Source organism: Pteropus vampyrus, unplaced genomic scaffold (assembly GCF_000151845.1).
Source record: "Pteropus vampyrus isolate Shadow unplaced genomic scaffold, Pvam_2.0 Scaffold283, whole genome shotgun sequence".
NCBI classification, from domain to species: domain Eukaryota; kingdom Metazoa; phylum Chordata; class Mammalia; order Chiroptera; family Pteropodidae; genus Pteropus; species Pteropus vampyrus.
The window spans coordinates 773,821-782,126 of NW_011889064.1; the positions used below are offsets into that span (position 1 = coordinate 773,821).

At 35.1% G+C, this 8,306-nt stretch overlaps 1 protein-coding gene and 1 pseudogene across 1 annotated transcript in view; one reads left to right on the forward strand and one right to left on the reverse strand.

The window, feature by feature from the left end:
- GRIN2B (glutamate ionotropic receptor NMDA type subunit 2B) overlaps positions 1-8,306 on the forward strand; it is a 409,687-nt gene that overhangs the window by 91,119 nt on the left and 310,262 nt on the right. The window lies entirely within an intron of this gene.
- Positions 2,005-2,123, reverse strand: LOC111729825 (annotated as a pseudogene).

An 8,306-nucleotide genomic window follows, 5' to 3' on the forward strand; every position in this document is an offset into this window, starting at 1 on the left:
TTTAGGTGTTCTGCTAAAGTGGTTTAAGTCATGATTTAGTCACTCTCTGCTGCATACAGTAAAACCCTGATTAATAGGCATAAGCATCTTAAGCCAAAAGATACCTCCTTAGACCCCAAAGTTAGAGGAACTGACATAGAATGAAAAGATCAAAAGATCAAAGATCTACATTTTAAAACTTTTTCTGAAGCCCTCAGTTAACAAGCTTAATAAGTCACCTTGAAATACTTTACATATGCTGATCACAGCCACCAAGAATCACAAAGCAGGGATAGCTAGCCTAATGTACAATAGTAAAATATTTATCATCTGCAGAGTTCAGTTTATATGATTAACTCACTTTTCTTTTATTTTGTAACAACCGAAACTTTCGACCTCAAATTTTGGAAAGAACTCTTTTGATTTCCGAACACCAACAAAACAAACACTGCTTTAGCCTCTACTTTCAGTTTATCCTGTTAATTAATTGAGTGATTAGGGACCACTCAGGACAGTTGTACGGAGATCCTTGAGTTCAGCCATGCACTTGAAACAATTTTTGAGGTCCTTTTATTATACGGAATGGTTAAAGTTCAAGTGCTCATTTCCTGAGTAAGGTTAAGAGTTGGGTGTTACTGCAACTTTATTTCAGCTTTCCAGTTTCTTCCAGTCATAGCACTGGGGTATAATCTTGGCAATGTAAATTAGTGGAAAGCCTCTAAACTGGTAGTCTGGTCCCACAGACTTTGCTACTGGCTGGCCAAATGACTCTGAGCACATTTCTTAGCCTCATAATTTCTTTGGGCCTTAGTTTCTTCATTTGGCAAGAGAGAGAGTTGAACTAAACCAACCCAAAATGACTCTTAGTTCCTCTTATGTTCTTTAGTATGTGTCTACATGATGTACACACATTCACAATGCTTACAGTGTACATATGCCTTTATGTGCACACACAAAAAAGGTGCAGCACTTTAAATACACTTGATAACTCAGAATTATTGCATTACTCTTACTTCACAGAAACGATTCTTTCCAAAATGATTTATTATGTGATTCTTTTAAGTCAGAATAGGAAATATGTGACTTTAGACAAATTTATGCACTTAACTTAATTTTATTCAGCTAATGGGGTAAATATTTCATATACTTGCAATTGCTAAATCACAACATAGCCTTAAAAAATTTAGTGGCAGTACCTAAAAGGGGACAGAAAGAAGCTGATGCACCATTAATCTGTTTATCTGCCGTATTTCAGTTTTCTTTTTTCTTTATTTTTTTTTCTACTAAATAACTGGTATAAATACTTGAAATCTATGTAATATATAACTTTAATACATTTTTTTCTGATTATGAAAGTAACATATGCTCATTGTGAAATATTTGGAAAAAATGGAAAAGTTGGAGGAAAGAGGAAAAATCACTCAAATTCCAATGAAGTAATTGCTGTTAACACTTTGGTATATTTCCTTCCAGCATTTTTCTATGCATTTTTATATAGATGGACTCATACCATTCTTTATGCTTTTTATTTAATGTCATAGCATAAGGGTTTTTCTGTTATTAAAAATTATTTAAAGTTATTTAGCATTCTGTCATATAGTTATAGCATAATTTACTTAACCATCTTCTTACTGTCAGCCATTTAATTACTTTCATTTTTTCACTATTATAAATGATTGTGCAGTGAACATTTTTGTATATAAAGCTTTTCTGTCTGAGTTTTACATTATTTCTTTAGGATAGATTCCCAGAAATTGAATTACAGGGTCAAAGGTTTTAACATTTTTAAGGTTCTTGATCCATAATGCCAAATGACTTTTCCAAAATGTTTTTTAAATCAATTTATACTCCCTATAGCAATATATGTGAGAGCACCTTTTCCTACCATATCGTTGGCCATTCCTCTCTAAAAACTAAATAAAAATCCTTTATGATTTGGTAGGTAAAAATTATACTGTACTGCAGTGTTAACTTTTCTTTCTTTCTTTCTTTCTTTTCTTTTCTTTTTTCTTTCTTTTCTTTCAACACCTACAGCACCTAGTATTCATAGGTGGTCTCCCATCCAAGTACTAACCAGGCCCAAACCTGTTTAGCTTCTGAGATCAGACAAGATTGGGCACGTTCAGGGTGGCATGGCCGTAGTAATTTTTATTTCTATCATTACCAGTGATATTGAACAATTTTCCATGTTTGTTTATCATCTGTAGTTTCTCTTTTGTGAATTTTATGCTCGTAACTGCAGTATATTTAAAAATTTTTATTATATTTATGAATATAAATTTGTGTCATCAGTATATAAATTAGGTGAATACCAACCCCTTCCTTTAAAATGTCACATTAAGTTGCTTTTTTGTTTGTTCTCGGTTGATTTTTTTCTACTAGTCATTAGATTCTCAAAATCATAATTTTAAATAGCAAGCTGTCATTATGTCGCTCTGAGTAGATGGCTTCAAATATCTGTGTTTTATGTGTGGCTTTTCAGGAACATGTCTTTTAAATAAAGTGAGATGTGCTCATGCATATCATTTCACAGATTTTCAGGTAGCTCATGTGTAGAGTCTGAAACCTTAAGTTTTTGCGGGTTGGCGTTAGTTAATAATGATTAAGCAAAGACTTAATGAATGTTTTTCATCTAATATTTTGGTATATTTCTTCCTTTATTTCTACGGATTATTTGATTTGGAATTTCATGTTGCTCTTTTCATTGACATCCCAATTTAAGGATTTTTCTATGTTCCTAAAAACTCTTTTGGAAATTTAATTTTTAATGGTTTCTCATACCCACCCCCATCTCCCATCATCTATCTTCTGCATCATTCTTCACCAGCATAGGAAAAACAGGACGCACATTTCTTTGGAAGTTGGCTATATAATTAGAAATCAAAATGTATGAATCCTTGAATATTTTATTGATAACGGTGGTAAAATAGAGTGTATTCACTATTTTAAAATATGGCCGCTCAAATGTAATTCAAAAGCTGTTTGAAATAGTTTAATCAAATTTATTTTGTACAAAAGCACTTAGATATGGGCCAAATACTAGTCGTTGATCAATACTGATTACATCATTAGAATATTGAACAAAGCCCAGAACCAACTGAATGATTCTCAAGGGACAGATGTGTTTTTGGTCAGGTCACAGCTCAACACATTCTAGGTTCTCACCCCTGATGGCTGTTGCTCTGAGCTTTGAATCCACTAGTTCCATAAAAGAAAATGTACTTTCAGAACGTCAGGTGAATCTGTTTGGAGCAAGTTTTAGGATTCATTCTCTAAAACCTCAGCAATATTATGTCTGCCTGGGGGGCTTACTAGATAACCTTCACTCCTCTAGTGTCTTCAGGAGACCTATATGTTTATGTAGGCCACATTTGGCCCTTGGGACTCTTGTTGGAAGCTCTGGCACCCTGACATTTTCTCATGTATTATAGGACTTTGGAAAGTGTTTCGTATTTACAAAAAGAAGTGTCTTTATCCAAGGTGATGGTCTCTGACTTGCCTCTACCACTTCTGCAGAACAAAAAGGAATGACCAAATTGTGGGAGAGTACAGAGAATGGGGGGAGGTGGGGCTTCATTCTGGCCTGTGTGCTGTTTTGGCTCACAGTGCCTGGGAGTCTTTGGCCCTCACCAGGCACCTGGGTCACTTAAGGAATTGTATTCATTTCATTCCCAAAATAGGAAGGATAAATCTAGCCCATGTGATATTTCATTATGAGAATTTAAAAGTTTTTTAGAATAATATTCTTTATAAAGGGACTAAGACTATAGAACCATGAGGATATCTTATTGAATTTGGCAGATAAGCATAAAATACAAATTAGAACTGGGTCACTGGGAGATGGAACTTCTGATTCTTTTCTCCCTCTGTGTTATTATAGCCCTAAATGAAAACCTTTTATGAGAGTTAAAGACCTCGCCTTGGTTTTTGGTACAATTGTGTTTAGCCTATAGAAGTTCAATTCTGTTTATTTAATGATTGTTTATATGTAAGTCACCAGAATGATTTCTTTGGGTTTGAATCTTGGCTCTGTCATTTTTGAACCGTAAGATCTTGGGCAAATATGGTCGTGATGAGGAACCGATGATGTGTCTGTGTTGAGTGCTGAGCGTGGTGCCTGGTGCAACGTAAGTGCTAAGTGAATATTAGTTATTATTATTATTAGATTATACACTTCTAAAGGACAAGGGTTGTCTTTTTTATTTTTGATGGTATTCACATAATCATTGGATTTGATTAGTTTCTTCAGTAGCTTCTTTTGGGTCTGAGCACATCTCTCCTTGCAGCTTTGATGGTTATGATGATGATGATGGTGGTGGCTCTGGCAGCATGTGTAACATACATGTACTTTACTATTGTAAATAGATGATTCAGTTTCACAGGGGCTAGTCTGATACCTTTTACCAGGACCACTGTAAACTTTACTTTAAAAAGCTTTGCAAACTGCATTTTTTCTTTAGAAAGGTGGTGTTGCTGCTGCATCTGTACAATACATGAGAACATTTAAATTTATAATTGCTAAGAAGACTGTCAGATTCCATGAGTTTAAGGATAAAATTCTAAATTGGTGGTGAAGTAGTGTGACCCTCATTGCATTTGAATTATACCTATCAAAAGGCACTAAATAATGTCATGGAATAACCATTACAGTTTAAATGTAATTCAGTGGACCCTGTAATTTTCTCAGGGCTTTGAAGCTTAGTGAAGTTCTAAGCTGGTCAGGACCTTGAAGGGTAGAAGGGGAGAGCATTGATGCAGGGAGATACAAGGAAGATGCTCTTCCATCTTGAATAGGATTCACAGTCCCATTAAAACAAAAATGCCAGAGTCTTGGCAGAAAATGCTGATTTGCATATTATTCACATGCATTTGCATAGTGAGTTCAAGAGGCTCTGTCTTCAAGTATGTAAAATAAATAGCGTAATCTGCTGCAATTGTGTTCCAATCCAGTATCCAGGGCATTGCACAAATGAAATACATAACACGTTTAAAATTACATTCCAGAAGATGAAAGCTGGGAATCAGCTAAAGGTGGTTGCACATCAGTAACACTGACAGGGAGCAGGGATTATCTGGCTTGGCTGCAGTGCAAGCCTGGAAAAGCCACTGCCCTCGAGTATCCTCACCTACAGAGGAAGCCTGTTGGATGGGTCCTGGACCCATGGAGTTTGCAGCTTCAGAAACCATAGTGCCCAGGGTACTCCTCTCTCCCACACTGGAAAGTCTAAGTGGTGCCCAACCAGCATTGCCTTCTCTTAATAACTGAGCTGGGAGTCAAACTGTGTACAGGGTATTGATGAGCAGGGCTGTGGACCAGACACCCACATTCCACTGGCTTTTTCTAGCTCTTCTAGTTTAGTCTTAGATACCTAGACACTTAAGCTGGTTCAGGTGACAGCAATGAGATAAGGAGTGATGTGGGGGAAACATAACCCTGTAATATTTACAAGCCTTCCTACAGCACCTCCTCTCCTCAGTACACATATACTCTAAGTAAAAATAGTGTTTGCTGTGTAAATGTTACTTATGACAAGTCCCCTAGCTTATTTTTCCAACCAGATTACTGCCCCTCAGCCTCTTAAATAGGCATTCTTTTGCTACCGCTAGGCACATGGAGTAGCAGTGGTGGCACCAACCAGGTAGTCAGCAGCGGTCAGATTTCAAGACCTTAGGCCCCGTAGTTTACAAATCCCAATATAGCTTTTAGAAACTATAATGTGTAAGAGATTTAGAGTTGACAAGTAACTGATGTATTTTGCTTTCTAGAAGTTATAGGTAGGTGGGCAAACTTAACAGGATGTTAAAACCAAAAGAGTCTGAAAGAAAAGATAGATGTAGCAAGGGGAAATTACTGACGGAGGCACTGGTGATAAAGAGTGGCAAAATATTTAGGAAAGAAAGACATACATTCTTCATCAGTGTTGAAACAATGTCCTTAATGTTTAAAGTCCATAGTCCATGAAGATTTAACTTTAAAATGTCATGAGATCTTAGCAGTAGACACTGCGGAGAATGGGTATGAAGATGGGAGTGAGATTGGAGTAGGCCTGATCAGGCAGTAATGATAGCATCTAAAAGACATGGGATGCAGGATGCACCAAATCATAGGATCCAAATAGGCACTAGAAACTCAGATCTGGACCCATTCCTTACTGGGAATCTGGAGAGCCTTGTGTTCTTTTAGAAGGAAGAAACTGGCAAGAGTCATGCAGAGGGCCAGAACTCTGGTTGGTGGACTGGAGGTCAAGGCAAGCTTCCAACTGTAGTAGGGGATTTAAAAGCAATCAGGGAGGCAAGGTAGGCCAGCCTAGGTAATATATATGTTAGCCACAAAACAGGCTTCAGAAGTGAATGCCTAAGAGCTGTTGGCGCAGAGAAGCATTATTGGCCCTTTCTCCTTTTTGAGGTTGTTCCGAAGAAATACAACACATGAGATCTACAAACCCCAGTCTTCATTACTCACTTTGCATAATTATTACTTGTCCTAGATGAGTCGGTAAATGTAAGTAAGACTGAAATAAATCCCCAAAGTGTTCTGAAAGCAGGTCACGTTGACTAAGAATTGAATTATTCTTTTAGGAGTTTTGATTTCTTTTTATTTAATTTTTCTGCTTCCATTCATGCTGTTTTTTCGTAAGTTGTTCTATTGACTTCTGTGCCTTTTCCTCTTGTTTGTATATATTAGACTTTTTTATTTTTATTTTTATTTTTAGGGATAGAGAGATCAAGCATTCTTTTTTTTAATTTTCTTTTTTAAAATGTATTTATTTAAATTAGTTTCAAGTATATAGTACATTGGTTAGACATCTATATAGTTCATAAAAACGATCCCCCCAATTACTCCCTCCCTCCCCTGGCCCTCCACCTAGCCATCATATTAATGCTAACTGCATTCCTTCTTTCCCATGAAGATTTCTCTGTACTTAATTATAAAAGCATTTAAAAACATCGGTGGTGGTTTATTTTATAAAACAATTGGGCTGCATGTACACTTACATATACATGTCTGTGTAAATGTTACCTGTTAAAAAAATTTTTTTTAAGTGGCTTATTTTATTCAAATTTTTATAATCTGTTTTGTTCTTTATCTGTGCTTTTGTTTCTTCTATATTATTGAAATTTTTTCAAAAACATTTCAGCTTATTTTTGTAATTATTTTCCAGTTTGAAATTTAATTTGCTTTCCTATGCTGTCAATTGACAGGCTGTATAAAGTTGTAATTAATAGCAAAAATGCTAGAGATAACTGCTTAGATTTGTATCCCAACTCCTTTATTTATTTATTTATTTAAAATAATTTTTTAATTTTTCAATTATAGTTGACATACAATATTTATTAGTTTCAGGTGTACAACATATTGATTAGACATTGATATAACTTATAAAGTGATCCCCTTGGTAAATCCAGTACCTATTTGACACCATACACAGTTTTATAATATTATTTACTATATTCTCTATACTTTAAAAACATTGTTGTAGTTACTATTTTGTAACTATTAATTTGTATTTCTTAGTTTCTTCCCCTTTTCACCCATCTCCAAACTTCCTCCCATCTGACATCAAATATTCTCTATATCTATGAGTTTGTTTCTGTTTTATTTGTTCATTTATTTTGTTTTTTTTTTTAGATTCCACGTGTAAGTGAAATCATATGGTGATTGTCTTTCTCTGACTTATTTCTCTTTGTATAATACCATCAAGGCCCATCCATTTTGTTGAAGACAGCAAGATTTCATTCTTTTTTATGGTTGAGTAATATTCCATTGTATCTATGTACCAATTCTTTATTCATTCATCTATTGATGGACATTTAGGTTGCTCCCATATATTGGCTATTGTAAATAATGCTGCCATAAACACATGGGTGCACATATCTTTCAAAATAGTGTTTTGGGGTTTCTTTGTGTAAATATCAGAAGTGGAATTTCTTGGTCTCTTTGTCTCTTGTTATAGCCTTTGTTTTAAAGTCTATTTTGTCTGATTTAAATATTGCTACCTCAGCCTTCTTTTCCATTTTTGTCTCATGAAATATCTTTTTCCAACCCTTTACTTTCAGTCTGTGCATGCCTTTCAATCTGAAGTGAGTCTCATGTAGGCAGCATATGTAAGGATCTTATTTTCTTATCCGTTTAGCCACCCTATGTCTTTTGATTGGAGCATTCAATCCATTTATATTTAAAGTAATTGTTGATAGATATGTAGTTATAGCCATTTTATTAATATTTTTTATCTTTTTTTTTTCCATCTCAGAGAAGTCCTTTTAACATTTCCTGTGATTCTGGTGTGGTGGTGATGAACTTCTTTTGCTTTTTCTTGCATAAGATG